The 23,272-nt window shown below is 37.9% G+C and overlaps 1 long non-coding RNA gene and 1 pseudogene across 1 annotated transcript in view; one reads left to right on the forward strand and one right to left on the reverse strand.

Annotated features, from left to right (window-relative positions):
- Positions 1–5,946: 5,946 nt before the first annotated feature.
- Positions 5,947–23,272, reverse strand: part of LOC109263692 (uncharacterized) — a 78,739-nt gene continuing 61,413 nt past the window's right edge. The window contains exons 3-4 of the long non-coding RNA XR_002078336.2: positions 21,062–21,176; positions 5,947–8,197 (exon numbers count right to left, since the gene is read on the reverse strand). This is a non-coding gene — a long non-coding RNA (uncharacterized LOC109263692). The remainder of the gene's footprint in view (positions 8,198–21,061; positions 21,177–23,272) is intronic.
- LOC109263691 (chromobox protein homolog 3-like) lies at positions 22,210–22,750 on the forward strand (annotated as a pseudogene).

Here is a 23,272-nt window from a genome sequence, read left to right on the forward strand (position 1 = left end):
AAATTTAAGTAACTGCTGCTGCTTTGGCAATTATAGCTTTATCCTCGCTCTAGCCTGTCCTTTCTGTAGATAAGATTTATTATCTACAGATACCTAATCATAGAACTATCCCTGCTCTCTGATAGTATCCAATCTAGAATAAATCCCACTTTTCTAGAGCCTTCACCAAATCACTCATCCAAAGTCCCAATTCTATAATAGGTTCTTTAGAACATCGTCTTACTAAGATGCCCCATGGTTTCCCCATAGTGAACGCGATCCCTTCCTGTACCAAGTAATAAACCCAGCTAGGTCGACTACAGGTATGTTCCTATTAGCTTTTGGTTGGAGAGTGCTGACATACTGTCAGAATGAAGGAAATGGTGTTCTTCATACCTTTGTGTGTGTATACACGTGCACACACACAAAGATTTACTATTTTTACTTTTGTTCTGGGGATCAGACATGAGCCTATAGTCACAGAACCATGTTACTATTTTCTCTGCTAAGGATCCACAGTGGCCTGCTGGCTTTCTGATCAGGAGGAGATATCCCTCTCTCACCACTCTGTGGACACAGCTGTGTTCACACTTGTTCAAGCACTAGTGGTGGAAACTGGGGCAGAGTCTATATTCTTTTGGCCCCTCACAAGTCTTCTGCTTATTCTGCTGCCACTGAATCCAGTGATGCTTGAAATGGCATAAGGAAACTACTTTGCTTGTGGGGACCGTGGTGTCTGGTTCTGGGAAAGCAAGTCTTCCCTTCAGTCATGGGCTGAGGCCAGTGGTGGGATAGAGTTAAAAGCTTTCCTCCCCTCTGCAGTACCCAGCTAGAACCAGACCCAGCATTACAAATATTGTATTCATATGTAGCTTGATATATTCATTTAGTTTCAGGGAATGTCAGTGTTTTCTTGGCATTAGATTCTCTCTGCACTTGAAGCCTGTGATTAAAAAAAAATTTTTTTTTACTACCAGTTTACATACTAACTATTGCCTCTTACATTGTGACAGCTTTTCTCTTTCCATTTATTTCAACAAATGTTTATTCAGCACACACCGTGAAGCTGTGGAGAATACAAAGATGAATCAAACAGAGCTCTTATCTTAAGAAGTATATAATCTAGAAAAGAGTATCAAATGTGTGCATAAGTAACCGGGCATCACTCGGTCGGTCAACAGATATTTGTTAAGCACCTACTCATTGCCAGGCACTGTAACTGAAGTTGCATGTTGTTAACTGCCATAAAGACTGTACTAAAAGGATGGTATTCAAAGGATAATAATCTATTTATTGATCACCTTCCGTGTGCTGGTACTGAATGAAGAACTTTTACCTGAGTATCTCCCTTAACCCTCAGAAGGACCCATTGGGGATTGATGATGTCACTGTTTTGTAGATGAGAGAGCTGTGGTTGTGGTAGAACTTGCTAAGATCCCAGAGCTAGTTAGTCCTGGAGTCAGGATTCAAACCCAGACAGTCTGTGTTTGGATCTGTGCCCTTAACAGATACTTATAATTTGTGTTTTGTTGTTCTTTTGGCCTACAGTTTTCTGGGATGTTGCTGATCTCTGAGAACTTCTGCTCTGGGGAAGCTGCGGAAAATTACAATGCAACCAGACATTTTAGAAGGTGTTTGAATTGTTCCCCTGCAGTTGCTTTATATAGGAGCACATGTGAATACATAGGCACCAAAGTGGAGCCTGGAGTCCGCGGCTATGACTGTACTCCCGTTGTTCTATGCATTCTGTACAGTCTTGGGAGGTTATTTTTAATGCAACATGCCAGAGTGGCATGTTGAAAGATCCATAGTAACCAGCTAACAGTAACAGCAGGGCCTGCCAAGTAAAAGTTCCGTAAATCAGTCATAAATGCAGTTACAAAATCCGGCCAGCGTCGTGTGCATGAGGGAGTGTCCTTGGAGGAGGTACAATTCACGCACAGTTTCATGGGATCTCCTCGAAATTCCATGGGAGTAAAGAACCTTTGTGGCAATTTTTTTTAGGGAGAAAAAAGTGAGAAAAGGCCTCCTGTAACTTTATTCTAAGGGGGAACTCTCTCCCACGTTATCAGGTAGCTCAGAAAAGCTAAGGATAAGACGCTCAGAGAAACGAATGTTTCAGATACCAAGTACCCTCCTTTCTCATGTTTTTAATATTTTTGGAATCATTCCTTTTCCACTACCACAGCCCACAGTCAGGCCTTAGCAACTCGGCATACTGAAAAGCCTCAGTGCTTTTATCTGTCCTCCCTCAAATCTACCGAATTCACAACAGTAAAAATCACCCCAGGCGGGGATTTGGACATCCCACTTACCCTTTAAGTGAGAATTTTATAAGGAGCTCCCAAGTGCTACCAAACCAAATTAAAGCTCACACTTTGAAACACTAGGGGCTTTTTCCAGTGACAGACTTACAGCGAACTTTGTGAGGGACCAAGATGCTTTACTTGTGGGTTGAGAATTATAAGGTTTAGGAATAAGGACTTTCATATCAGGCAATGGGTACATCCTCAACAAAGACTAACAAGTAATGTGTTACCTGTGAAAAGCCAGAGAAATCAACTTCATGTATTTGGTCTTCTGTTGTTACAAATCTGGGCATATGGAGCAGGCCATTCATTATTGACAGAAAATACCGCACAAATACAGAATATACCATGAGCAGGAAACCTGAGCATTGATAACTTAATGCTCAATGAGATTTAGTATATGTGCTGCCAAAGCGAGCACATGCTCAATGAGATTTAATTTGTGCATGCAGGAGTGGACTCTTATGCCCTTTCCCAACTACTCACAACCATTCACATTGCATGTACTTCTTTTACTTGATTTTACAAGTGGCTGGTTCTCTCCTTGCCTATCCATCTATTTGTTACAATCACAGCCTCTAAGAGAAGGAGACGTTGCAGAAGAGTAGGAGGGGACAGGAGGAAACCTGAAAGGAAAACTTTTCAAGCAATGCCACCTGAAGAGCAATTTTAAATGACATAAAACCTCTTTAACTATATAACCTAAGTTATTGGGAAAATAGGCTTCAGCTTCTTACTTTACAGAAACATCGGTCTTGGTAAAATAAGGTGTGGCTGTGTAACCAGAAAGGCCAGAGATAAGGTTAAGTGGAAAGCTCTTTCCAAAATACCTACTCAGGACGCCTACCGGGGTTGGGAATTCCCCACAGCAGGTTTTCCCCCAGAATGACATTAGAGTTGAACAGAAGGGTGCTATGAAACTGATTTTGCAGTTCTATGTACTGCAAAAGTTTTTAATTTCAGGGACTTCAATACTTTGGGCACTTTCTTTTCTTTCTTTTTTCCCCCCATACTGTGATGAAATATACACAATATAAAATTTATCATTCTAACCAGTGTCTTAAAGTGTCCAATTCAAAGGCATTAAATACTTCACAATGTTGTGCAACCATTAACCACTATTCATTCCCAGAACTTTGTCATTATCCCAAAAAGAAACTCTATATCCATTTAACAATAACTCCTTCTCCTGGCCCCTGGTAACCTCTATTCTATTTTCTGTCTCTATGACTTTGCTGTTTCTAGGTACATCATATAAGTGGAATCATACAATATTTGTCCTCTTGCATTTGGCTTATGCTCTGCATAATGTCCTCAAGGTTCACCCCATGTTGTTGCATGTATTAGACTTTCATTTGAGAGAGACAGAGAGAGAGACAGTATGAGCAGGGGAGAGACAGAGAGAGAGGGGGACACAGAATCCAAAATAGCTCTAGGCTCTGAGCTGTCAGCACAAAGCCTGATATGGGGCTCAAACTCACGAACCACGACATCATGACCTGAGCCGAAGTCGGACACTTAACCAACTGAGCCACCCAGGTACCCCTCTTTGTGTTGTTTCTACCTTTTGGCTATTGTGACTGCTACCATGACCGTATCTATTTGAGCCCTTGTTTTCAATTCCTTTGGGCGTATACTTAGAAGTGGACTTGCTGGATCATATGATAATTCTATGTTTAACTTTTTGAGAAACTTTGGAAACTTTTAAAGAGTATAGATCACAGAGGCCAACTTGTTTTAGAATACTGAGCTTTTCAAACCTAAATGAGAAGTACCAATTGGATTCAGGAAAAAAAGAAAAAAGTGATTGGTGACTCTGATGTGAGCAGTTTGGGTGAAGGGGTGGACATGGGGGCTAGATGACAGTGGGCTGGCCAGTGAATGGAAGTGAACAGGTAGAGACAGCCATTTGCTCAAGTCTTTTGAGAATGTGGACTCTGAAAGATGGGAGAAAGAAAGTTGAGAAAAGTTGAGAAAAGGCTTTCTTTTTTTTCATTTATTTATGGGGGAATGGGGGGGCAGAGAGAGAGGGAGAGCGAGAATCCCAGGCAGGCTCCATTCTGCCACTGTAGAGGCTAACATGGAGCTCGAACTCATGAACCATGAGATCATGAATTGAACCAAAATTAAGAGTCGGATGCTTAACCAACTGAGCCACCCAGGCACCCTGAGAACAGGCTTTTTTTAAGATGGGAGAATCTGGAGTATGTTTAAGAGATTGTCAGAGACAGAAATGGATGTGGTGATAATCAGCAGAGGTCTCCAAGAAAGTAGGAGAGGGCAGTGGTGGGGTCACCTGGCCTGCGTTGAAGGTCTGCTTCTGTGTAATGAGAAAAAGAGTTGTTCAGGTACAACTAAGTTTAATCATTCAAAGATATTTTTTGAGTTTGGCATTGTAGGGGAATACTAAGTGAAACACTACCTGGATTTTACTGTGAATGGTACAGTAGAGGAGGGAAGGCTTGAACCCCCAAAATAAAATAGGGCAGAACATGCTAAATGTCACAAGGGAAAGATACAGAGGAGGTATTATGACCTTCAGCAGAGGGAGAAAGTGATTCCAGTTGTGGAGGACCAATAATAGGGGAAACTTCACCACAGAGTCAATTATTTGGGATAGGATTTGAGATTTAGGTTGATGTTGATGGCTAGCAAAAGTTATATTTTCCAAACTGTTATACAGGATACTTAGATATACAATGAGAAATGGGTATGGTGGTCAGATTAATTTAGCAAGCAATATATGTAGGAAAACCATGTTGTACAACATGAAGCACTTTAAAAGCTGAAGAGATACTGTTAATTACGCCAGAACAACAGGTGTCCACTGAGACTGTCCCAGGCAAACTGAAATGAGTAGTTACTCTTTTTCTATACCATAATGCCTTTTTGGAGATTTAAATGAACATTAGGATTTTAAAAGATTCTGAGAAGTACTTTAGTAAAGAAACCTGTCTTTATAGTGGTTAATCCAACATTTCCCAAATTTATTTGACCATGTAACACCCACCCTGTTTTTTGCCCCTTTGAGGAGCACATATTAGCACCTGATAAGTGCTCCAAAAGCAGAGAAGCAAAAGATATGTGGGCTCTATGGAGGATTTTGGTCTAGCGGAAGTAGAGCAGTGGAAGATGGGCTTAGAAAGGTAGGTTGAGACATATGGTAAAGGCCTTTGAAGGCCAGATTTAGAACTTTTTTTTTCTAACTTGAGGAAAGCCATTTCTCACATAGCACACAGAATATGTACTTGAAAAGAATCTCAAAGAATCACGATTTTAGGAGGTAAAATAAAATGGTATGCTTTTCCTTGTTTTCCTATTCCCATTCCTTCCTTAATCTATGAGATTAGGAAAGATGAAAAACTACAATTCAGGGACTTTCTTCGGTTCAGGAGGAATTAAGGGCTGAGTTACAAAATGCCTGCTTGAAGTCATGTCTTTTTCTCTTACTTTGGTTTCATTTCTCAGGTCTAAAGGATAAAGGGACAGGGAAATGGGAGGTTTTACAAAGAAAAGTAATTTCAATTCCACTTGCCATTGTGGGTACTGCATTCTAAGATGTGGATTTGAATACAAAGAGTTGGCCTCACTGGAGTAGCATGGTGATAGAACAAATATCAGCCATTATCATCACTTGACCACAGTTAGACTTTTCTTAACTAGCAGGTCACATATCTGGCAACCTGATTTATAGGATAATAGAAAAGAAGCAGGAATAATTAAAAATAAACTCCTTAAGAGGCGAAAATTTATGGCACAAGTTCTATACACAGTAGCTGCCACAGACAATTCTCACAAAGACTCCCCTTACCCATTTGTACACACTTCCAGTAAATTTAGTAACCTCAATTTCTAGTGCACAGCAAATTTAACAGCAAATTTAAAGGCAAGGAAAAATTAATTGTGGTCAGTACATTTAAGTGAAAAGCAAAGTGTAATACTATAAAAATTCAATAAAAGACTAACATGGTATACGTTTCTGAAGGCATTTTAGAGGCAAAATGTTGGTCAAATCTTGACCGTGCCCTCTGAGAATACTATTTGGTTATACTACAGAATTATACTTGTTTATAAGGATTATGTTGATTTACCAGAGGATGTTTAAGTATGTTCTATTACTTTGTTTAAGATGGTAAGAAAGCAGGTAAGACACTGTAGAAAGATTTCAATCCAAAATGCCTGTGATTTTAAAAGTTTGTTCACATAGAGGTATTTGTTATCTAGGGGAGTCATTGTATAAATCTTCTATTTCATCCAGGTGTTGTTTCCTTTAGAAAGAAGTTCATTGTCAATTTTTTTTCCAACTGTATTTCAACATCAATTATTAATCCTGTAGGTTAAGAGAGGATCAGCATGGCAACAAAGTGTTTTGAGAACAGCCTCTTGTGATTTGAAGATCAAATAAATCATTAAATTAAATTACTCTACAATCCAATGTTTATGACTGTTTAAAGTTAGGCAGCCAGTGGCACTCTGTAAAGAAACACCGACTGAATTATGTCATAAAATACAGCAGTGAAACTCTATCTTATCACCTTCAAAGCCACTTGTGCTTCTTATATGGAGATGCTGGCTGTTCAGGTTGGCTGGGGACAATGCTAGGTGTCAAGCAGCTGTGGGCCTTGTATCAGCTGCCTTCCAGAAAGCAGAGGGCCAGTGGGGCAGTCCACAGAAAGCTATTCTTTTTTCTTAATATTTGATTTTGGAGTGTTTTGGCCTACTTTAAAAACACTTGGCGATTTTAACTTCATTAGAAAGTGGGGGGAAAAAAGCTGCCCTTAAGGTAAACATGAACAGAGTTCAGAAGTTCTGAAAAATTAACACTACTATATGCTAAGTTTGCCAATATTGAAAATAACAAAGCATAGTTTATAACATATGGCCATCGTCCTTATTTCTTGGCAAGCAATAGCATTTCCACTTCCCATTCCAAATTGAGCTAGACAGCTGAAGAGTGAATCATATTAGGAAAGTACATTTCCTCTTGGATAGTCTGAACATGCTAAGATTTATCAGACTCTTATCTCACAATTTAATGAAGTTTGCTTGTATTCATTCTCTCTCCATCAGAAATATAGGTGAGTTTCTAAACAACAACAACAACAACAACAACAAAACCCCAAAAGACCTGTCTCTAGTATATTAGCAAACTCTGGGAATTAATAAAAAACAATAGCTATAAAAGTCTATTTTCAAAGATGTAGGACATTCTACTGACTGGTAACTTGAATAGGAAAAAACAAAGAAACAAACCTTGTTGTATGCTTTAGGGGCATTATGGCTGCCATTCTGTGAGAGAGGTTGTGAAGGACACAAAATTTGTCCAGTCCATAGAGTATGATTTTTAAAAAGTAATAGACATTTAGGGTTTGAAGGGATCTCAGTATGTGATCATGGACAAACAGCACTGGCATTGACTGGGAGCCTGATAGAACTGTAAATTCACGCATCTAACCATCTCAGGACACCTAAATCAGTATCTCTGGAGGTGGAGCATGGCAATCTGTGTTTGATAAAGCTCTCCCAGGTGATTCTGATACACACTGAAGTTTGAGATCCTTCTGACATCACTGTTGAATGTCACTGAACCTACATTAAATGTATAGAGGGGCATTCATTATCTTCCAAGGCAATCCATCCCACAGTTGGACAGCTTTGGTTTTTCTGAGATGAATCTTTCCAGTGTTGAGCTGATATTTGTGTCCCTGAATCTCTCTTCTGTGTTCCTAATTATACTCATGAGAAGTCACACAACAAGCCCAGTCCCTTTTCCTTTGTTGGGATGTGAGATAGCCCTATGAGATGGTTAACAGCTCAGAAAGGTTCCAGGCTTGAATGTTGGCTTTATCACTGATGCATGTGTGACTTTGGGCAGATTATCCAAACTCTCTGAGCTTCAGTTTCCTCATCTGTAAAAAGAGGATAATATTAATACCTTCCTAGATACCCTATAGGTTTGTGGTGAGGATTGTATGTACTCAGTATATGGTGAACACTCAATAAATGGTAGCTGTTTACAATTATTATTATAAGTGTGGACCCTTTCAAAATTTTAAGACAGCTATAATGTTGTCTCTGAGTCTGTTTCTTTCTAAACTAGATGTCCTCAATTGTCACCACCATCTGTATTATGATGTGATTTTGGATTCTTTCACCATTCTGATTGCTCTTCTGTAAATAACTTTCAGTCTCTATGTCAATGTCCTTATCAAAATGAGGTTCTACATGCCAGATCACATCTTATCTCTGCATTGTTGAATACTACAATGGCCTCCTTATTTTACATACTATTTTTCTGTTAACGTAGCCAAACTTAGGTTTTTTGACACTTGTTTCAGCCTACGGACTCAGACTGACCTTGCTTTAAACTAAAATACTAAATTCTCTTAAAATAAATATTATTTTTAGTTACACAAATGACACACATCTGATAAGAAAAAAGAAAAATAATGCTTCCAATATTCACTGTAGAGACAACTATGGTAAAAATTTTGGTATGTACCTTTCTAGACTGTAAAAAAAATCATGTAGTAAGTTTTTTGGAAGATAGTCACTGGATTCTGAAATACTGGCTAGCTGTTTAACATTTGAAAAATTGTGTAATCTCTCCTAACAGCATTCCTCACTGGGAAAGTGAAATAATAACATTTACCTTATTAGTTGTGAGATTTAAATGAGATACTGTTTGTAAACCACAAAACATGACTTCAGAAAATGGTACTCTATTATCATAATTATATGAATTTCATGTATATTTTACAAAAAAAGAATTAAACTTTCTGATTTATTGCTTTTTTTCAAAGATACATTGTGAACAGCTTTCTTTTTTATTTTTTATTATTTTTAAATTTTTTTAAGTTTATTTATTATTTTTGAGAGAGAGACAGAGAGAGAGCACAAGCAGGGGAGGGACAGAGAAAAGGAGAGACAGAATCCCAAGCAGTCTCCATGCCAGCAGCCCACAGCTCAATGTGGGGTTCGAACTCATGAACTGTAAGATCATGACCTAAGCCGAAACCAAGAGTCGGATGCTCAACTGACTGTGTCACCCAGGTGCTCCAGGTTTCTTTTTTAAAAAGTTTTTTTTCTATTTTTTATTTTGGAATTATTATAGACTCACAAGAAGTTGTAAAAATATTATAGAGAGGTCCTGTATACCCTTTAGTTAGCTTCTCCCAATGGTAACATCTTACCTAACAATAATACATTATTCAAATCAGAAAATCGATATTAGTATACCACTAACTAGATTATAGATCTTATTTGCATTTCACCAATTTCAATATACTTATTTCTACAAATCCGTTTGAAATTGCTGCATATGTAAAAAACCACAATGTGAATATTCATTCCTAACTCGGGATATTTATGTGTGTACAAGTGTATATGTGTCTGCTATGTGTTGCCACTATTAACAACGTTGTGATAGTCTCTTCAATAAATGATGCTAGGAAGCTGGATATTCCCAAGCAAAAGAATGGAATTGGACCTCTATATTACATACTTACAAAAATTAACTGGAAATGGATTAAAGACTTAAATATAAGACCTGAAACTGTAAAATTCCTAGAGGAAAACATAGGGGAAAACCTCCTTGACATTGATCTTTGCTATAAATTTTTGAAAATGACACCAAATGTTCAACAAAAGCAAAAATTAAAAAAAAAAGTGGTACTATATCAAACTAAAAAGCTTCTGCACAGCAAAAGGAACAATCAATAAAATGACAAGGCAACCTATGGAATGAGAGAACATATTTGCAAGCCATCTATCTGATAAAGCATTAACATCTAAAATACGTAAGGAACTCAGGCAATTCAATAACAGAAGAACTCAAATAACCCTATTAAAGATAGGCAGAGGATATGAATAAATATTTTCCAAAGAAGATATCCAATGGCCAACAGGTACAGGCTCGACATCACTAACCATCAGAGAGATGCAAATCAATACCACAATGAAATATCACCTCATATCTGTTAGGATATATATTATTAAAAAGATGAGCTAAGTGTTGGTGAGGATGTGGAGAAAATGAAACACTTGTGCACTGTTGGTGGAATGTAAATTGGTACAGCTACTATGGAAAACAGTATGGAGATGCCTCAAAAATTAAAAATACATATACCATATGATCCAGTGTATATACAGTCTCCCTTCTGGTATATATACAAGGACATGAAAACAGGATCTTGAAGAGGAATATGTACGCTCATGTTCACTGCAGTGTTATTCACAATAGCAAAGATATGGAAACAACCTGTGACCACCAATAAGTGAATGGATAAAGAAAATGTGGTGTATATACATATACATATACATATACATATGAATATTATTCAGCCATAAAAAGAAGGAAATCCTGCCTTTTGTGACAACATGGATAGATGTTGAAGACATTATGCTAAAAGTAAGTCAGAGAAAGACAAATACTGTATGTTTACATACAGTATGTATGTATTTAGATTATGTGGAATCTAAAAAGGCCAAACTTATAGAAATATAGAGTAGAATGGTGGTTGCCAAGGGCTAGGGGTTGGGAGAAATGGGGAAATGTTGGTCAAGGGATACAAACTTCCAGTTTTTAATTTATTTTTAATTGCATCTATTTATTTGTTTGTTTATTTATTTATTTATTTGAGAGAGAGAGAGAGAGAGAGAGAGAGAGAGAGAGAGAGAGAGAGAGAATGAGCATGAGTGGGGAAGGGGCAGAGAGAGAGACAGAGAGAGGGAGAGAGACAGAATCTTAAGCAGGTTTTACACCCAGTATGGAGCCAGAGGTGGGGCTTGATCTCAACATGTGAGATCATGACCTGAGCCTTAATCAAGAGTCAGGCACTTAGCTGACTGAGCCACCCAGGAACTCCCCAACTTCCAGTTTTAAGATGAATATGTTCTGGGGATCTTATGTACATCATGGTGACTGTAGTTAACGATACTCTATTATATACTTGAAAGTTGTTAAGAGAGTGAATCTTAAATGTTATCACTAAAAAAATATGAGGTGAGGATGTGTTAACTAATCTTATTGAGGTAATCATTTCACAATGTATATAACACATATGTGTATCTATATATGTGTGTGTGTTGCATATATTAAACTTACATGTTATATGTCAATAATATGTCAATAAAGCTGGAAAAAATAAATACTATGATTAGGAGTTCCTGGGTGGCTCAGTCAGTTAAATCTCTGACTTTGGCTCAGGTCATGATCTCACGGCTCCTGGGTTCGGGCCTAGCTCAGAGCCTGGAGCCTGCAGCCTGCTTCAGACTCTGTCTCCCTCTCTCTCTGTACCTCTCCCCACTCACTGTCTCTCTTTCCTTCAAAAATAAACATTAAAAAAATACTGTGATTAATATTCTAGTAGCTAATCACCAGTGTATCCTTAATTATTTAAGAAAATTCCTGGAACTGTAATTATTAGGATAAAAGGTTTGCACAGTATTATGATTTTAGATATATATTGCCAAATTGTTGCAGAAGGACTTATCAGGTCATACTCTGACATGAAGTATATGAGAATGTCTACTTTTTCAAATATTTTTCAGCAGTGAGGACTATCATTCTTTCTTTGTCATCTTTACTCATTTGGTAGATTGAGGGATTACTGTTTTAATTTTAATTTCTTTGATTAATAATGAGGATAAACATTTTTGTTTATTTATTAATCATTTGTATGTCTTCTTTGTATGGTTGTCAGTTCAAGCCAGTTTGTCTGACTCTTTAACACGCGCACACACACACACACACACACACACACACACCCCCCACTGTTCCATGCCTCTCCCATCCTGTATTTGTGCACAGTGGTTTTTGTTTTTTGTTTTTTTTTAATGGGTCAGAGTGCAGGAACTTAGATTTTCCCCTTTGTAATCATCTTGTTAAATTCAGCCAAATGTTTCAGCTGTTTGGCTCCTGAGTCTCATCCTGTGTTTGCTGTCCTTTCTGTTTTGTTTTAACTGCAAATCTGATAAATTTGCAAAATATCTTTTTATTTTCAGTTTTCAAAAAAGTGGTAGCAGGACAGGGCTCTGCGCAGAGCCTGTGGCATTCCCTCAGGAACTGGCCCTGTCTTGACATCAGTCCATTAATTAGATGGGTTGACAGGGTTACTTTCTAGTAGACAGAGCTGTCACCACCACTGTGGATGATGTTGGAATCCGGAATCTCTCAGCCTCAGGGTTAATCACTGTGACTGTATGTTCAGGTCCACTGAAGCAACAGGATTACAAAGTTTCGATTTCTCTTTTGGCCATAAACTTCTAAGAAGTTGGTGACAGTATCTCACTCATTTCTTTATGTCTCTCTTTATCCCTCCCCCAGGTTCCTCCATAGCAGCCATTCAATTTTAAGGGTATAAAATGGAATATAAACTTTCCCCACTGCTTTGCACATAGGGACAAATGACTCACCTCCTTTCCCTCCCTCCCCTCCACTGCAGTTAGGCCTATCAATCCTACATCAAAGTGGCCATATATGCACAATAAAACTGCAATTAACTGGACTCCAACGTGAGAAATCTCATGTTATACACTCCACTGGTTAAAAAAAAAGGAAGTTGCATAAAAAACCCTTATACCCTGTATTTTTTCAAAGACTAATTTCTTTCTTGTTTTCTTTAATTATGGATCTATAAGTATGAATTTATTATTGAAAGATAAAACTGAGGCACTGGCAGTTTCTAGGTCAAAAAATAAAGGTGAAATTATCTTCTATAATGAGAAAAGTATCCCAATAACACTTTAACAGATATTGTCAAGGAGGCTTGAAACTGAAAAATAAATGTCTGGTTATTCAAAACATCAGCCTCCAACAGTCTAGTTAACTGAGACTATATTCTGCTTTTTCTGAAGTCTATAGCTTTGTCATGGTTTCAGACTATGAGCATTTTGGTCATGAGTTATTGGCCTGAGTCTAAAATCTGCATTTCTTGCCTGAGCACTTTATAAACTGCCTCATCAAATCCTTACAACAAGTGCACTCTGAAATGCACAGAACTTTTTTAGAGGAAAATAATTTACAGGGACTTCTAATGCTGAGGTCAACTATTATTTTTTTTTAATTTAAAAAGCGTTTATTTCTTTATTTTTGAAGAGGGGAGAGGCTAAGAGGGAGGGAGACAGAGAATCCCAAGCAGGCTCTGTGCTGTCAGTGCAGAGCCTGACTCAGGGTTCGAATTCATGAACCATGAGACCATGACCTAAGCTGAAACCAAGAGTCAGATGCTTAAGTGACTGAGCCACCCAGGCACCCCTAACTTGATTCTTTTGATTTTGAGCACTGTGACCAAAGTTTGAATCATTATCATTACCGGTATCATTAATTTTCCTCTTAATGATCTTGTTTTTAAGATTGACCCAATCATTTGAATGCACCCCAAAACAATATTGAAAACTCTACTAGAGTTGTTTTATAACAAATCCTTCGCAGTAGGTTTGCTATTACTTCCACTGCTAATACCATACAAGATGGTAAATGTGGTCCTGGCTGCTGTGGGTGGGTTCTTAGAGTCTGGTTTCCCTTTATTACCATACATTGTGTGATGGCTGGGTTTTCCCACCACTTTTCTGTACTTAAATGACTCTGAACCTCTAATTTGTGCTATCTGCCTTGAGGCCTTTTGGCTTTTCATGTGGTGAGAATGAGATTGTAAACTAGAGTATGGGCACTAATGTTACTTGGTGGTGGCGATAGGCTGGTCATCCAGATAATCCCAACAAATGTTTATATTACACTTAAGCATTTTTTTCAATGAAGTGGAAATTCCAAATTAAAAGTTTCTAAAACACTTTAGAGGGGTTGACCTTTTAGAAACATTTTTAAACAGCTTTAGGATATAATTCATATATCATAAAAGTTATGAATTTAAAATGTAAAATTCAATGTATAATATATTCACAGACATATGCAACCATCACCACAATTTTAGAACATGTTTATCACCTCAAAAAGGAACCTTGTACTCCTTAGCTATTATCTCTCTATTCCTTTATCTTCTCCTTCCCTCCTCCGCTTACCCTAAGCAAACACTAATTTACTTTCTGTCTCTCTTTTCTATTCTAGACTTTCATAGAACAGAATCATATAATATGTGGTCTTTTGTGACTAGGTTTTTTCATGTAGTATAATGTTTTCAAATGTACCCATGTTGTGGCATGCATGAATACTTCATTCCCTTTTATGGTCAAATAATATTCCATTGTATGGATGTATGTTCCACATTTTAATTATCCATGCATCAACTCTTGAACATTTGGGGTGTTTCCACTTTGTAGCTACTATGAATAATGTTGCTATAAACATTCATGTACAATTTCTGTGTGGACATATGTTTTCACTTCTCTTGGGTATATATCTAGGAGTACAATTACTGGGTCAAATGATAACTCTATGTTCTATTGTTTGAGGAAGTGCATACTATTTTCTGAAGAGTTGCACCACTTTATGTTACCACCAGCAGTATATGAGGGCTCCACTTTCTCCATGTCATTGGCAATACTTGTTATTATCTGACTTTTAAAATTTTTGTCATTCTAGTTGGGATAAAGAGGGATCTCACTGAAGTTCTTAAACTGTGTTCAGTACTAATTTTGTTTGTCTATTTTTGTTTCACCATTTCTTGCTCTTTTTAAAGTGAAAATAATTCCCCCTTTCTTTTAGCTGAACAGTATAAATTTATTTAAAGTCTGCATCAGACTATTTCATAAATTATTTTCATCTGGGGTAAATTAATGTTCTAATTATTTTGTGTTTCTTAATATTATATTTCCTCAGATATTTTGTAATTTCAGTGTGTAGGCTCATTTTCAGTTGGAGGTATGTGATTAAGACCTTTCCTATACTGTGCTCACATCTCCCTGTTCAACATTTGGTGGTGGCTTCATTTAGTTCACCATGTACCTCTATCAAGAACCAGAATTTATAATGGCATTTGGAGGACTTGCCCTAAAAGATGATGCTGGAGATATGACAGATCCAGTTAGTGAGCCAGCAGGAGACTTCATCAAGAAGCTGTATATGGTCTGTAGACTTTCACCTTGTTAAGAGCATAGTCCTAGTCATTGGTCACTAATAGTTTTTCCCAGTTTTCTGTCACAGGTCACAGATCATATGGTCAGAGGGACTGATAATATAGAGGATTGAGAATGGAAGTGGGGAGAGGGCCCAACTTGCTCTTTAACTTTACATACTAAAACTGTCATGTGTCCATTAACTCCAGCACTGCTCAGAGCTTTGTGTTTTAAATCCTTTTCGATTTTATCTTTCTTTTTTAAGTGGTTGGAGCAGAGGGGCTGTGTGAAAGAATGGACTCCCTGCATCATCTTGACAAGAAGTCTTCATTTTACTTAAGGAAGGAAAGCTGGGGGGTGGGGTAATCTTGCAGCAGAAGCTAGAGAGAGCTAACAGTTCTCCAGGTAAGTAAGGACAGTGGATCATTTGTTTTTGCCTTCCCAGCATTCTTTCTCACATTAGGTGACCCCAGATTTCCTTTGGGAACCTTCTCTCCCCTCTGACGTCAGTCAGTATGATTTGGAGTTTGGTTCATCCTACTCCTATAGCATCAATATGTGTCTCAAGGCCTGGCCACAATAATTGGTTCAGGGATGAGCAAATAATCCAAGTTGTCCAATGAGATCCCTCCTTGTTATTTTTCTATCAGTAAAAAGATCTCTGGTTTATATATCTCCAGGTCCCAGAATCCTCACTTATTATTCACCTGTAAAATGAAGATGAATAATAGTATTTGTTTCATAGAGAATCAGGAGCTAAGAGTAAATAAGATAAGGCAGGTAGAGCATTTAGCACAGATTCCAGCTGGGACCACCATCATTGTTATTATGATTCCATGTAAAATGTATTTATTTATGTATTTATTTTAATGTTTATTTATTATTGAGAGACAGACAGAGCATGAGCATGGGAAGGCAGAGCGAGGGAGACACAGAATCTGAAGCAGGTTCCAGGCTCCGAGGTGTCAGCACAGAGCCCAATGCGGGACCCAAACCCACAAACCGCAAGATCATGACCTGAGCCGAAGTCAGACACTTAACTGACTGAGCCACCCAGGCGCCCGAGATTCCATGTAAAACTTAGAGGAGAGAGACATCACCTTGCATTGGTCTTACATATGGTAAGATTTTAAGTGGATCTTAGGTGTTTGATGGAGAACAGAGTAAAAGTATTACACTAAGGTAGAAGAGAGCAATGTGGCAGTAGGCTATGGGAATTGTAAAGAGGAGGGTCAGGTGAAAACTGAGGGTGTGTGTGCAGTGGACTACATACGGGAAGCTCATTGACACCTGAACCAAAAAAAAAAAAAAAATGGGACTTTGTTTCAAAGGTACTGAGCAGATCTTTGATTGGAAATTAACATTAGTGACATGGGATGACTTATAATGAATAACTCTTCTATAGGCAGAGGAGAAGTAAGCAATCACCCCAGGTGCTCCTTTACTGTAACCTCTTGATGACTTAAACCCAAAACACACATAGGAGATGGCCCAGGAGCCCAAAGGAAGAAAGTGAGCCGGAGAACACCTTCCTTCTCCACATTGGACTCAGAGCCCATGTTTCAGTTTTTGTTATTTTAAGCAAGTCAGCTTTCCTTTATCTCTAGGCCATGTACCTGTGTGTGTGTGTGTATGTGTGTGTGTGTGTGTGTGTGTGAGACACACACACATGTACATATGTACTTTTAGCAGTGTGTTAAGTTTATACAAAAATACATTTTTTATACAAATTTGTGATTTGTACAAAATTACACAGCAATTCTAATGATTTATGAATTTGTTATAGTTGGTTGTATCCCCATGCTTTTACTATTCTTTTCTTAAATTAATAGATCATTGTAGGGACTCCAGCAAGATGCAGACAAGCAAAACTTAGCCTCTTTTGCAATAGGTGAAGACATGGCATCAAGTATCTACACTGGAACAGTGACTGCTCCCTTTTGAGAATAAATGTGTTCCATACTTGGCTACAGTTGTCATCATTACTTCTTGCTATTCTCTGACCCTGAGTCTGTGTGTCAATGATGTTTATTATCACACTAGCGCTATTGTTTTGCTTCTAGTCAGTTCCATATATTGATTTTCATTCCTTACTTGGCCCTGTAGACATTTTAGCTTATGACTCATGGATAAAACCAATTTCTATTTTTCCTATCTGAATTTGAATTTTTATAGGTATTTCTTCTAAGTATTCTACGACAAGCTAAAAAGCAGCATTAATTATCCTAAGTTCTGAAAACCCAAGGTCAGGCCAACTCTTGGTTATAACACATGTATACCACCTTTCTTGGCCTGGCTGATTTTGTGTATTCATTGAGACAGGGTATCTGCCAGGAGTTGTTTTCGATCTGATGGCAAGCCAACAGATGATGTCAAATCATGCCAACATGTGCCAAGTTGTCACCTCTGCATCCCTGTTTATCAGGGATTTCATTGTACAAGTCCCCTGTCTACTATTATGTCATATTTTCTTGCTCAGATAAAAGTCTATGCCCAGATGAAAAAATTCTTAAGAAGTTGCTATTTTTACCCAATTCCCTAAACCACATATGAGTGACAAATATTTCCATAGGATTAATGAATAGGTGTTTCAGCCTCCTCCGCCCTTATTAAATACTAGCTTTTTCTTTCATACTTGGAACTATGTTGAATTTGTGGATGAGAAACATTTTCCATATGTAATGAATCCAAGGACTTTTTAACCTATTAGATTTCGTTGCATATATTGGTCACTCTTTTAAGGAATTGTTTCTAATCCAGCCAAGAATGAAATAACCTGAGAATCTGGTACGCCTTCATTTAGAATATTTTCTTATTTTTGAGTAATAAACATAGGGAATATTTCTTGATAAGATCAAGAATTGACCAAGGGAATCATGTAGCTTTAGCCATCCTTATTTTTATCATTTGCCAAAAAATTTCCTTAGCTTCATAGAAACCACATAGAAACCAAATGACTTGGTTTTCTTTCCACTTCTCTAGGCAACAAACCAATTTTTTAGTTTCCATGGACACCCAGTTGAGCAACAGTAGTTAGATCTGTAAAAACTGCTATCTGAATTGGAGTCTGATGGTGACCTACCCAACAGCACTGGGATGGCAATTCAGGCTTGACCCTCTAAGGGACCAATATGTATGAGATTGCACGTGAGCATCTGGGACAGTGCCAATATTTTCCCTAGTTATTTTCCAGTTTCTTAATTTGTGGAGGTTCACAAATTATTATAGACCTTGTCTTGATATCTAGGTAGTTAGGAAGCTCCAAAATAAGGCAATGGGAATAGTAATAAAACAGGTCTGCTTGAAAGAGATTTACTTTATACTTGGTTAAGCAAGAGGCCTCACATACTGATGGCTATGTTAGCTCAGTTGAGAAATAATACATATTTGGAAACCCTTGTGGAAAGCCCAAAATACACTTGAAATGAGAGAAGTCATAGACTCATGCTTTAGTGCATACGAAGGATAGCTTTGAATCTAAGCAGTCACCACAAAGTCTGACTATTTAGGCTCGGCAGAAATATAAGAAACAATTGAATTAAATTGTATCATGTACTAATTCTCCAAGGTTCTGCTCCCTCCCAGCCTGGTATAGAATGAGTGATTATTTGAAAAGATTAATCTGGCTTCCTGTTTTGAATACTCTGTTCTTTACTTTCACTTGCATTGTGTAAAATTCTCCATTTCTCAGTTGCTCCAAAATGAACAATTTAACAACTGACTCTTGCAGACCGTTAATCAGTATTGGAAATGTTGGAAAAGAAAGGCATTGAAAAACAGTGAAAATGATATTTTAATTCTCATTATGGGACACAACTCTGCCATAAATATGTCAGACCTTTATAGGTATGCTATTTCTCTCTTCTCGGTCTCTGTGTCTTCATCCATAGAGGGAGGGAGATGGTTGCTAAAATTCCTTGTAGCACTAATGTTCTACTACTTAGTGAAAAATCAATTTTAATTCCGCATACAACAGAGACCATGTCATGATCTTGAGACATCTAGCTCCTCACAGGAATAAAATCTTCAGGCTCATGGTCACAGGGAATTGAATGAAAGAATTTATTTTGTATTTTCCGAAAAGCCTCTAATCACTTCTATTTTTCTTGTGCTATAGAAGCTTTCCATGAATACCATAGCAAATGGATTCCTGGGGAAGGGGGAGTGGGTATTTATCAGACTTTTATTTTTGCTTTGCTGGTAGGAATTTGAGATGGAGAAATAGAAATGGAATTTAAAAACAATTTTTAAAAAGAAGAGATAGTAATGAATGGTACTTAGCTAGAAATCAGCCAGAATTTTGTGGATGTGTAATGAATTGATGATTGAGGTGATACATTTTGTAAATCAGGCATAGGAGAAAGATTTAGGAGAAATGTTGCAGAGGAACTTTTGGCTTTACAAACCCAAGGACACATTTACATGCCTTAGTTCTTTGACAGGACTTTGACAGTTCCTTAATTGTGTGCAGTTTCCCATCTCACTAAAGTAACCTGGGCAAATAGGGAGGGAAACGCCTCCCAGGTGGAAATAACACCGTGAACAGAGCTTGAAAAGTATGAGACAGTATGGTGTGTGAGGCAGTGCAAAGAGTTTGTTTAGTCCTCTTGGAGGATAAAGTATAGAAGGAGGCTGGATCATTCAGAGTTCAGGTGCAGATAACAGAAACCCCTTCAGCAATTTTAGCAATTTCATATTTGTTGAATATTAAATGAATTCTGTAGTGCTAAATAAAAAAAAACAAGATACAAAAAATGCATATATAATTTAACATGATCCCAGTTGTGGTAACTCTCTTTCTCGTCTCTCAAGCTGAAAGGAAATACCTTAAAATGTTAACATTAATTGTCTCCGGGAGGTGGAATAGCGTATGATTTTTATTTTCCTTATGCTTCTGGGGCTTTTCTAAAGTTGAGCTTCCATTACTTTCGCAAGCAGACTAAAACCTAATAAATCCTCTTTTAAAAGATTCTTTTCCACACAGGGAACTCATTGGTACAAACATTTTTAGAAAATATCACTCTGAGGCATATAGCATCTTCTCTTGCACTTCTGGCAGAGAAACATGATGCTAAATGCTGAAGGGTTTTAGTTGGGATGGTGGATGTGCTGGAAAGAAAGGTGGTTATAGCAGCTTCAGCCAGCAGCCAGCCTATGATACACAGCCTAGAAATGCCTCCTTATAATGAAGCAGCAGAAGGGGAAATTAAGGAATCAATCCCATTTACAACAGCACCAAAAACCATAAGATACCTAGGAATAAACCCAACCAAGGAGGTGAAAGATCTGTACTCTGAAAACTGTAAAATATCATTCAAAGAAATTGAAGATGACACAAAGAAATGGAAAGACATTCCATGTTCATGGATTGAAAGAACATTGTTAAAATGTCTATACTACCTAAAGCAATCTACACATTTAATGCAATCCCTATCAAAATACCAACAGCATTTTTCACAGAGTTAGTGCAAATTTGTATGGGACCACAAAAGACCCTGAATAGCCAAAGCAACTTTGAAAAAGCAAAGCAAAGCTGAGGCATCACAGTTCAAGTTATATCACAAGTTATATACTTCAAGTTATATTACAAAGCTGTAATGATCAAGACAGTATGGTACTGGCACAAAAATAGACAGGTCCATGGAACAGAATAGAAAACCCAGAAATGAATCCACAACTTTATGGTCAATTAATCTTCAATAAAGCAGGAAAGAACTTCCTTATAAATACGTTTTATGAAACTTCAGGAGTTCGCTTACCTTTATCATTTGACCACTAGCAGTCTCGTGATAAAACAAGGTCAAAGACAAGAAAGATAAATTCCCCAGGCAGCTCCCAGTACTGCTCTGTCAGGAAATGATCACCAAAGATGCCCTGATGAGAAAAGGAAAGCAGTCATATGTGAGTGTTCTTGTCAAATGTAGGTAATTCCTCAGTCACTGGTGAGCCTTAAATACATTTGACTTCTTTCCTCCTTGAATCAGAAAGAAAATCAGGGTAGAGGTGGTCCTTCAGAGTGAGGGCAGAGAAAGGAAGGCCTGTGAAAATGAGGGTCAAAGGTGTCTGAAGAATTGGGAGAGCTCTCTGGACAAAGATGTGACTTTATTACTGTCCCCAAAATATGAGGGGCATTTGTCCTGAGAGCCCTCCATTCTGCTTTTCTGCCTTTGTGGAGAAACGCAGTGACTGGATGTTGTGTGCAGTAATGTGTGTGATGTGGCAGGAGGAGTAGGGCCAAGGCCAGAGGAGACATGGGGAGACCCAAGGTAGCCCTCATAGCTCACTTTGCCAGGACATTAGGATTGCATCTTACAGCCTAAAACATGAAAATTAAAAATAAAATGTCCATGGGTGCCTGGGTAGCTCAATCAGTTAAGTGTCAGACTCTTGGTTTCAGCTCAGGTCATGATCTCCCAGTTCATGAGTTCAGGCCCCATGATGGGCTCTGCCTTGGCAGCATTGAGCCTACTTGAAATTCTCTCTCTCCCTCTTTCTTTCTGCCCCTCCCCTGCTTGTGCACTCTCCCTCTCAAGATAAATAAATAAACATTAAAAAAATAAAGTGTCCAGTAACATGAAAATTAAAAATAAAAAATGGAACTTGAGCTTCAATGCGCTGGAGAAGTGAAACATCTGGGGACATCTTGGAGAAGGTGGATAATAGCTTTCCAGGTTTGTAATAAAAAACGCTCTCTGAGAGGAGCGCCTGGGTGGCTCAGTCGGTTGAGCATCTGACTTTGGATCAGGTCATGATCTCACTGTTTGTGGGTTCAAGCCCTGCGTCAGGCTCTGTGCTGACAGCTCAGAGCCTGGAGCCTGCTTCGGAATCTGTGTCTTCCTCTCTCTCTGCCCCTCCCCCACTTGCACTCTGTCTCTCTCGCTCAAAAATAAATAAACATTAAAAAAAAATGGCCTCTGACAAAACTACATTGCAAAGGAAAGAACCTGAATGGAAAGTGTAAAAAAGTCAGAGGCAGAGCCTAAAGAATTTGTGGTGGAAAGAGCACATGACTGATGCATAGTGACTGGGAAAGCAGAGGAGTACTTCCTGAGTGGAAGGTAATACACATGCTGACAATATTGGCAACCTGAAGAAAAATTACGTTGTCTGGAGTTAACAGAAATATTTCTTAATTCTCAAAGAGCTGGTAAAGAAAAAGATGGTACAAAAAGGAAATCTTTGTCTGTCAGTGAATCTGATAGCAAATCAAAGGAAAGAGCTACTGCTGGCAAACCAAGAGGTTTTGCCAGAGGTCTAGATCTCACATGAATAATCAGTGCTGCAGACAGTAGTGGAGAATTAATACTTCTCAAGAAATGGAAAGATTCAGATGGGGCAGACTTGGTACTGGCAAAAGAGGCAAAAATATGAAGTGTTGTCAGATTGCAATCCCTTTTTATGAAAAGAGACTAATTTGGCATTCTTGTACAGAAAATGAAGCTCAATAATTGTTTGCAACTATATATGCAATTATATTATAGAATTATATATATACATATATATGCACACATATATATAAAATCTGTGTCTTGGTTTTTGATTTATTAGTGTGAAGAAATAACCACATTCTAATGAGAATCAAATTTGATATGTTTGTTTTGAAGTAGTATTGAGGAAGTTGGGGTTTTATCTACAGCACTGGTAGCTTTGAACAAATAAATAAGGCTTTCTTAGTTGCTTCCTTTATCAGGAAAGAACATTTGATATCATGGTTTACTATTTCCTTTGCATTAGAGAACAGCTTTTCTAAAAGTTGGGGGAAGATCTCCATAGTCATTACTCAATCAGAATTTCTGGTTAACTCATAAATGCTTAATGACCAGTCTGAGATTTTTTTGTTTGTTTTCTCGTGTGCATACACATAAAATACCTACATAAATGGTTTTCTTTTTTTAACTTTCACCAAAAGAAAAACAAAAACACCATTTCACAACCATGGATAAACCTGTGTTTCTGGAAGGCCATCATTC

Source organism: Panthera pardus, unplaced genomic scaffold (assembly GCF_024362965.1).
Source record: "Panthera pardus isolate Hobbes unplaced genomic scaffold, ASM2436296v1 HiC_scaffold_8, whole genome shotgun sequence".
Classification (NCBI taxonomy): Eukaryota; Metazoa; Chordata; class Mammalia; order Carnivora; family Felidae; genus Panthera; species Panthera pardus.